Source organism: Ambystoma mexicanum, chromosome 4p, assembly GCF_040938575.1.
Source record: "Ambystoma mexicanum isolate Mex_15411 chromosome 4p, UKY_AmexF1_1, whole genome shotgun sequence".
In the NCBI taxonomy this organism is placed as follows: Eukaryota; Metazoa; Chordata; class Amphibia; order Caudata; family Ambystomatidae; genus Ambystoma; species Ambystoma mexicanum.
The window spans coordinates 1,053,228,912-1,053,237,568 of NC_090927.1; the positions used below are offsets into that span (position 1 = coordinate 1,053,228,912).

Sequence of the window (8,657 nt, forward strand, 5' to 3'; positions counted from 1 at the left end):
CCTGTCCAGAACAGTCACTGATTTCTCCTCGCCATTTTCTGCTGGCCTTGTCCTCTCACCTTAAGTCCATCGCGGAAGCCACTCGGTCGGATCCAGAAAGAACGTCCCTTCTTAGTCGGCAACTAGTATCAGAACGAGACGGACTATTGTTTTTTCAAAGAAGACTCTACATACCCAGAGGAGCCATTAGAAGGGGCATTCTACACGGATTCCATGATTCACCCATAGGAGGACATCGCGGGGTCAGAGCCACTCGAGAGTTGATATCCCGACAGTTCTGGTGGCCTGGTTGGGCGACCGAGGTCCAGAAGTACATTGACAGCTGTCCAATATGTGCCCAGTGCAAGGTTCCCAGAAGACGACCATTGGGTTTGTTAATGCCCACCGAAGTGGCTCCCTATCCATGGCATACCATCGCCACCGATTTCATTGTGGATTTGCCTCCATCTGAAGGGTACACCTGTATAATGGTGGTTGTGGACAGCTTCACCAAACTGGCCCATTTCATCCCATTCCGGAAAATCCCTACAGCTACTCAAATGGCTTCAGCGTTTCTGCACGACATCTACCGGTTGCACGGCCTACCGGAGAAAATCATATCGGATAGAGGTACCCAGTTCCTTTCATCATTTTGGAGACAGGTGTGTGGTCATCTGGGAATACATAGAGCTCTAAGCTCAGGCTATCACCCACAGACAAATGGGCTAACCGAAAGGACCAATCAGACTTTGGAGGGGTACCTCCGCTGTTTTGCCAATGCCACACAGTCTAATTGGAAAGGTGGGCTAGATCTGGCCGAAGTATCCTACAACAACACTGTTCATGCCTCCATTGGAGTCAGCCCATTCTTCTGTTCCACTGGTCTACATCCTCGGTTAATGCCTTTTCAACCAGTTCCATCTAGTACTGTTCCCTCTGCTGATGGTCTGGTCTTACACATCCGGGAACAGCAAGAACTTGCACACAAGATCTTAAGTGAAGCCAAGGATCGGATGAAGAGACAGGCAGACAGGAAGAGGAGTGCAGAACCTAATTTCCAGGAGGGCGACAAGGTGTGGTTGTCCTCAAAGAACCTGCCTCTCCGCAATCTGCCCGTCAAACTGGCCCCTCGATATTTGGGACCCTTTGTTATCACCAAACGGTTGTCCTCTGTAGCCTTCCGTCTTCACCTACCCTCTTCCTGGCGTGTACATCCCGTTTTTCACGTGTCCCTGTTAAAACCCTATGTGGTCGATGATTATGGCCGCACCTCTCCTCGTCCGGCCTCTGTTTTGGTACAGGGGGTCCCTGAGTTTGAGGTACATGAGATCTGTGATGCCCGGTACCGTAGAGGGGTGCTCCACTATTTGGTTGACTGGAAGGGGTACCCGGCCTGTGATCGTACCTGGGAACCGCGCCAGCACGTGCATGCTCCCCGGCTGATACGTGAGTTCTACGTACGGTTTCCCTGGAAGCCTGGGGCCCCGGGTCTTCCTGGGAGGGGGCATAGTGTCATGTCACGCGGGAGACTGGGGTCTGCCGCTCCCATTTCCTCCTGGCGAGTCTACCCGCGCGTTCGCGTCTGGGGACTCGCCGGGAGGGGAGCAACGGATTACAGGGCCGGCGGCCTTCGGCGCATGCGCGGAGGTCCTCTCTCTCGGTTCCGCGCATGCGCCGTGGGGGCTTGCCTTCCAAGCCTCGTTCTGGGTTCGCCGGCGCCCGGAAACGGAACGGTTTGCGTTCCAGGCCTCTCGGGCGCCGGCGGCCCATAAAAGAGGCCGCGAGTCAAAACGGGTCGCGTCTCAACGCGGTTCGCTTCGCTTTCCTCGTTGTTCCTGCCCAGCCTTACCTGTGGCCTGTCCTGGGCCTACCTGCCTCCAGCCTTACCTGTGGCCTGTCCTGGGCCTACCTGCCTCCAGCCTTACCTGTGGCCTGTCCTGGGCCTACCTGCCTCCAGCCTTACCTGTGGCCTGTCCTGGGCCTACCTGCCTCCAGCCTTACCTGTGGCCTGTCCTGGGCCTACCTGCCTCCAGCCTTACCTGTGGCCTGTCCTGGGCCTACCTGCCTCCAGCCTTACCTGTGGCCTGTCCTGGGCTTACCTGCTTGCCTCCAGCCTTACCTGTGGCCTGTCCTGGGCCTGCCTGCCTCCAGCCTTACCTGTGGCCTGTCCTGGGCCTGCCTGCCTCCAGTCCTTACCTGTGGCCTGCCCTGGGCCAGCCTGACTCCAGTTTTTATCCGGGTCCTGTCCTGGGCCTGCCTGCCTTCAATCCTCACCTGGGTTCGGCCCTGGGCCAGCCAGCCTCCAGCTACTACATAGGTTTTGCCCTGGGTCAGTCTTCCCTCAGCCCATTCCGGAGTTCTGTCCTGAGTCATCATTGTGTAGAGGGGACTTATCCCACACTAGCCTGCATTCCCCCTGTTCCATCTTGGGCACGTTCCTACAGTTCTCTAATTGGCCAGACAACTAGTTCCAACTGTCCTCACTCTTTCCTGTCTTGCCTGACTCCGAATCTCATCCTGTGTACCATTGGAACTATCTGCACCAGCCAAACTCCTTTGCCTACTACGAATACCTATCTGCTACACTGGTCTATCTATCAACTGTCGCTGCACTGAGGTTCTTGGAAGATTCACGGTCTGGACAACAAGCTCTACCTGGACTATGGTTCCCTCCATCTGAGCCTACATCCTCTTGTCACGCTTACCTGGGAGAGTGCCTTTGTGACATTGGGGGTTGGTCCATCCTTCACCCAGTTCCTCATTTGGGTGGTGGAGAGGCTGATTCCTCGTGCCGCTATCTCATCAGTTCCTGGACTCCAGACTGGCGACCTCTGCGAGACCAACCACCAAGACTACAGGTACGCGGTCCTCTCGGGCCAATCAGCTTGACAGGAATTCCATGATAGGCAACTAAGATCTTGTTTGGCTAGAGCCTCAATTTTCAAAGCAGGTATAATCGGATTCAGTTTTTGTTTTGGAGGAAGGAAAATTGGGGCAATTTTCTTTGGGGGAGCCAGAAAATCTGTCTGACTGCTCACTGTCGCTTTAATAATCGCAGGGAGGCCTCGTCCAAATTCTTAGTTGATTCCGGCTCCGTCGCTTTCAATTTCCGATTTTTATTCGAACCCAGCCTTGGGCCTATCAAATTATTCTTCTCTCCACCCAGCAAAGAAAATTTTTTCGGGTTTTTAACAGACTACTTTGTATTTTGTTTATGGGGTTCGACCTCATTTTTCTTTTCTTTCAGCTTGATTTTCCTTTGTTCCATTTTTTTTTTGTTTTTCCATTCAACTTCTTTGTTGCTTTTTCCAGAGATTCCTGTTTGCCCGTCTGATCTTCAGGCAAGTGAGCTTGTTGTAACTTGTCTTTAATCTCATTTGGAGCAGCTTCGTCCTCTGCTAGTTGAGCAAGGTGCATACATTCTTCCATGGTAGAGGCAGATAGTGGCATATCTCCCCAGTCAGCTGTCACCTGACCTTCCTCCAAGTTTTTTGGAGCGACAGGTTGCCCTTGACTATTTTGGCCCATTTCTCACTTTTCTTTCAGGAGAACTAAATCTTGTTTTAGTTCAGCACCTTGTGAATATATAGATCCCATTTTACTTAATTGAGCTTCCTGAAAGGATTTCTATAAATGTGTTGCAGCAGTTCTCTCCTCATTTATGGATGATTTTAAAGCCACCATATTTGAAACCACTGACTCCATATCCTTTGTTAGTTCCAACAAAATTCCAGAGTGCATTTCCATTTTTGATTTGATGTTTTCAAAAACCTTCACCAGCGAGCTCAGTACAAAGTTCAGAGCTGCAATAGTGGGTGGGGAGCCAGGTCTTCCCCCCTCGCTGCTGCTAAATCTGGTTCATCCTTCAGCAAAGAGCCATTTTCCAAGGCAACTGGCCAGACTTCCAGTACTGGGTTCAGCTTCATAGAAAGATCCAGATTTTGTACACCTATAGGAGCAATCGAGGAGTGTGAGCTCTGGTCAATTAGGATGATGGAATTGTTTAAGGAATCTTGGTATTGGGATTTTTGTTCGGTTACCATAGATATGGAGTCTTTTCTTACAGCCTCAATGGGTCTTGGAAAATGGTCCTCAATGGTATTTTTCATCATGGCGGCCGTAACCGTATAGTTTAAATTGGACATTAGAGTGGTTTTATCAGTAGTGTTTGGGGGCAAGGCTTCGATTAAGTCCTTTTCTTTAACTGTCTTGATTATACTTAGACCAGAAGTTGTCAGAAATTCACGATCCTCTGGGAACGTGCTGTTTGGTGGTAGAAACCTGCTCCTCCCCGGGTTACAGTAAATAGACAGGGGTTTTACTGACAGAGTTCGTCGGTCCATTGGCATTGAGTTCGCTTGTGGATCCAATAGCATTAATTTATCCGCCATCGGGCCACTCCACAGATTGTACATGAAGATAACCCTCACCGGATCCAACCGAGTCAAAGGTCTTTGATCTGCAGTCCTTGGTCAGGTGTTCAAATAGGTGGGGCTCAAAAAACTCTCACGCTGATGATCGTGGCGTTTCAAAGAGTTTCAATTTTTACTTATCTAGAGTAAAAACTATTATAGCCGCATATATCCCAGCCAGATAGCCCAGGGACCACGAGATCAAAGGAGCAAGCTCCAACAGTCTCTCGCGGTTCCCGATCACATTAGAGTCTGTGTAGGGAAATGAAAACAAACCTTACTGTGCCTTTTTGGGGATTTTATGGAAAGGCGTTCCGCCCCTCAGTCTCTGCTGCTCCGGTACTTTAGGTCGAGTGATTTTGCAGGGGCACCCCCTCCTACATGCACTCCCAGCACAAACAGCAGAAACAGTGTAGCCAGACGCGTTACCCTTGTCCCCGCGTTCGGGCGTAGCCCTGCAAGGGTCACGTGGCCTTCCTTAAGACAGCTGGTTTCGTGTTGGCCGTGTCCAGCAGCTCCAGTCCCCTTAAAGCAACATGGGTAAACTTAACGGTTAAGCGTTATTATATTGCTTGCAGTCCGCTCTTTCTCCGTTATGAATAAGGCACAATCCTGCAATCCTAAAGGCTCTGTCAGACTCTCAGACTACCATTCAGGCAGAGCTGCGCTCTTCAGCTTTCACATGCACTGTAAACTTCAAAGATCTCCCAGCACAGCAGCAGAAACAGTGTAGCCAGACGCGTTGCCCTTGTCTCCGCGTTCTGGCTTTTCCCCTTCTTTTGCAGGTTCTCTGAATTTAGGAAAACAAATTATGGCTGCAGAGGGCTGCAGAGTTACTCAGGATGTGAAAACGTTTTTTAAACGTAAGTTTGCCTATAAGGAGTAACTGCAGCCTTCAGGGAAGCACGCAGAAACAACTGTGAGGTGAAATCTTGAAGAACCTTCAGGTACGTAAAATGCTAAGTAAAGGGATTCTTTCTTCAACTATTAAATTTGTTTATTGTTAATTTAAACACCTCGTGGCTTGTCTGCAGGTTTTCGGAAAGCTGAGAAAAAATACCTTCGGAAGATGCAGTGGCTGCGGAAGAAACCTCTGACTGAAGATGCTGCGACTACGAACGAAAACTGTTGAGTGAAGTTACTGCAGCGGTGAGTGAAACTTCAGACGGAAGATGCTGCAACTACGAGCAAAGACTGCTGACTGAAGATGCTGCGACTACGAGCAAAGCTTCTGGCGGAGGATAATTGCTTCAGAGATAACCTTAGACAGGTAAGTCTATTCTATTAACTATTGAACTCTGTAGTTTGCTGTAAAACTAATGTCTCTATTATCTCCTTTTACAGGTTCTGTGAGGAGAAACGCTGGTAGCGTTACCCGCTGTCAGTGGAGCAGACACGAAGCGCGCATTCCAGCGGAGGCGGGGCTTAAATAGCTCCCTCTGCAATATGAATAGTACGTGCTGAAACTTATGAATGGACCTTGCAGTGGCCATGTTGAGTGTATGGAATTACTGTAAATCGTCACAAAGGACTATGGAAGTGTATGCTGAGAATGATGTAAATGCCACGTGTACCAGGCTAACGCCCACCTTTGACCTGCTGTTGTACATAATGTTCTATGCCTAGCTTGAAAGCCTGAATGAGGGCTATGCCCACTGACTGGGATCATGACACTGGCCGGCCCAGGGCTGTGCTGAATGTTGACTGTGCCATGCATCATGTCCATGGAGTACTGGAAGGTGCACATCCCCAGGAACTGCAGGACTGCCACCAGCTTCACCAGTGAGGGCACGGCTGTACGGATGTTAATCCTGCTCCCAATGTCTTCATGTATTGTGGCCAGCAGCTCAGTGATGGTCTCCCTGTCCAGGCAGTACTAAGTTACCAATTGGGTGTCAACGAGGGCCCAGGGTGATGGCCTGATCCTGGGGATGGGTGCTCGCCTTGCTGGGGCTGCTCTCCTCCTCCTCCTCATTCCCCCCTGTACTCCCTGTGCCCTGGCCTGGTTGTCCTGCATCTCAAGGACCAGGTGCAGCCTGAGCAGCTGTCTGTCCAATCTTGCAGGAAATAATGGCATCATGGTGTTGGAAACAGTGTTTGGGGCATGGTTGGGTCTTATATAGTCCTCTTGTGTGCAGTGTGTTAACCTGTGACTTGATTCCTGGCACCTGCTGTTCATTTACCTCCGCTGGAGGCTGGGGGGTAATTCTCAGCGGTATTAGCGCTGGGTTTCGGCGCTGATACTGCCGTGCATGCACTTGTGATACGGCTGTAATTGCGCTTTGTGTTTTTTCGGCGCTATTACCGCCGGCTGTAATAGGGCTGGCTGTAATAGCACCACCTGAGATAGCGCTGGCTGTAAAAGCAGCAGTAGGTTTTGGTTCCGGAGGTATTTGCGCAGACTCGTGATCCGGCGGAGTGGTATTGGTGGCGCTAATACCGTTACCGCCGGATTTAAGGTCTACCGCCCAACTCGTGATGAGGCCCAATGGGCCTCATTACAAGTCTCGTGGTATCCTGCTGGTAATCCGGCGGGATACCACCAGACGGTAATACCGTTACCGGCGCATGATCTGCTGGAATTACCAGCAGATTACAGATGCAAGTAAGGGCATGTAAATCCAGTCCATGGGGGGATTGCTGGTATTACCGGCACCAGTAATACTGGTGCCGGTAATACTGACTTTTTTGCCAGTGCGGTACCTGAGATACCTCCAACTCTTAGCCAGATGAAATCAGGTATCCCACCGGCAAACTTGAAGTTAGGCGCTGAGGGAAAAGTGACGCTAACAGAATTACTGCTACTTTTTTCTCCGCACCTCCAACCTTGTAATGAGAAAGGCTGTTTTAAGACATTTAAATTGCACCACGCAACAGGCCTGTTTATTATACAGCACAAAATCACCAACTGCAACTTCTTAGCAACTCTATGTGCCGCCACCTATAAGAAAACATGCAAAAGAAAGACATTCACAAAAATAATACAGTCGATGACTAGGACAGACGTGGATTGAAAACTGATAGTGCGATTAGAATATCAATTCAATCTTCGCATCTTTTTCGAATCACGCATGTGCAGATTAGCTGAACGTCCGGCATATTCCGAACACCAACAAACAGGACCACGCATGTGTGGATCACGTCTAGAATCTCAACGGCGCCATCATCTACGTGGATGGGGGTATAGCTCAGTGGTAGAGCATTTGACTGCAGATCAAGAGGTCCCCGGTTCAAATCCGGGTGCCCCCTCATTTTTTTCTAGTCCTACTAATTGCCATATTTTTTTACTTGGCTGCTCATGCCACCAACGGAAAGCCGATAGTTTAATACTTTTTTAAAAAATTAAATGGATTACGAAAACAAAACAAAATAATTACATGAGCCGTATCCGTAAAATTGTTCATGCATTCGTTGGACCCTTCAGGTTGTGCGGTGTCGGTTGCCGTGTTTACTTCCTGCAGTAAAATCGCACAAACGTAGTGACGAACACTTAAAGTTTGTAAAAACTCGTTAAATTATTTATTTAAATCCCTCCTCTAAACCTGGGGTCTATCTGAGTAGGATGAAGTCATAGCTTGTTTGGAAAGCGATGCCATTAAAAACAATATCAATTAACACGTTTTTAAATGGACGAGGATGTACGTGTGTATCACATGCTGCTGAGACGCCACTGACCGACTACTATCTTTGACGACTGCCGGTGCCCCTACTTCCTCGCTCACATACACTGTTTGAGGCGTGCTGGCTGTGCACTCTGCTGCCACCTCGTGGCGAAAAGGTGCAATCAGCACACAATGCCCAGTTCACCACAAGAGACCCAAACAGGTTTTTATTGTGCCACCAAACAAGTGTTCCTAAATTCCACCTAGTGGCGTACCTAGCGGGCGTGCGGGGGCTTTTGAGGTCCAGACCGGGACATTTCTGTCAGTGGAACACCTCTCCCATTCGGCACCTCAAAGAGGGTGCCCAGATAAAAAATAAAAAATAAGGGGCAGGCATTGAAACAAAAGTGGGACTAAAGTAAATACAAATAAAACGTTAGTCCTAGTCGCTGGCCTGTTGGGAGGGGGGTGTGCTCACAGCCACACTCCTCTCATTGGAGGACAGCACCGGGAGGCGAAGGGGGTTGAAATGGGGGCGCGAAAAGCATTAAACCCCCCTTATCCCACCCCCCCATTCGCGCAGGAAGAGTTTCAGGATTTTGAAATCGAGTCCCGGCAAAAAGCGGGACCGTAGCCACCCACCCTTGTGAACCCCGGACAGGGT

General features: G+C 49.7%; 1 non-coding gene across 1 annotated transcript; it reads left to right on the forward strand.

The window, feature by feature from the left end:
* Positions 1–7,568: 7,568 nt before the first annotated feature.
* TRNAC-GCA (transfer RNA cysteine (anticodon GCA)) lies at positions 7,569–7,640 on the forward strand. Its single transcript has one exon. It is a non-coding gene; the product is annotated as a tRNA-Cys (tRNA).
* The last annotated feature ends 1,017 nt before the right edge of the window (positions 7,641–8,657 follow it).